Here is a 646-nt window from a genome sequence, read left to right as displayed (position 1 = left end):
TACTCGACGAGTCGCGGAAGCCCGACGAGTCGCAGAAGCAGCTGAGGGAGTGGGTGAGTCAAGTCAGTTTGCAGAAGTGAAAGCCATCCAGTTGGCTTTAGATATTGCTGAGTGAGAAAAGCGAACGGTGCTTTATACTGACTCATGGATGGCAGTACATGCCTTGTGCGATGGTTAAAGCAGTGGAAGAAGAGCAACTGGCAGCGCAGAGGTAAACCCATTTGGGCTACTGATTTGTGGCAAGATATTGCTGCCCAATTAGAAAAGCTGTCTGTGAAGGTACATCATGTAGATGCTCGTGTACCCAAGAATCGGGCCACTGAGGAAAAACAAAACAACCAGCAGGTGGATCAGGCTGCAAAGATTAAAGTGTCCCAAGTAGACTTGGACTGGTAATGTAAGGGTGAATTGTTTTTAGCTCGGTGGGCCCATGACACTTCAGGTCATCAAGGAAGAGATGCAACATATAGATGGGCTCGTGATCGAGGGGTGGATTTGACTATGGACAATATTTCACAGGTTATCCATGAATGTGAAACGTGCTGAAATTAAGCAAGCTAAACAGTCAAAACCTTTATGGTACAGAGAACGGTGGGTGAAATATAAGTATGTAGAGGCCTGGCAAATTGACTATATCTCCCTTCCA

This window comes from Charadrius vociferus, unplaced genomic scaffold (genome assembly GCF_000708025.1).
Source record: "Charadrius vociferus isolate BGI_N301 unplaced genomic scaffold, ASM70802v2 scaffold520, whole genome shotgun sequence".
Classification (NCBI taxonomy): Eukaryota; Metazoa; Chordata; class Aves; order Charadriiformes; family Charadriidae; genus Charadrius; species Charadrius vociferus.
This window is presented reverse-complemented; position numbering follows the sequence as displayed.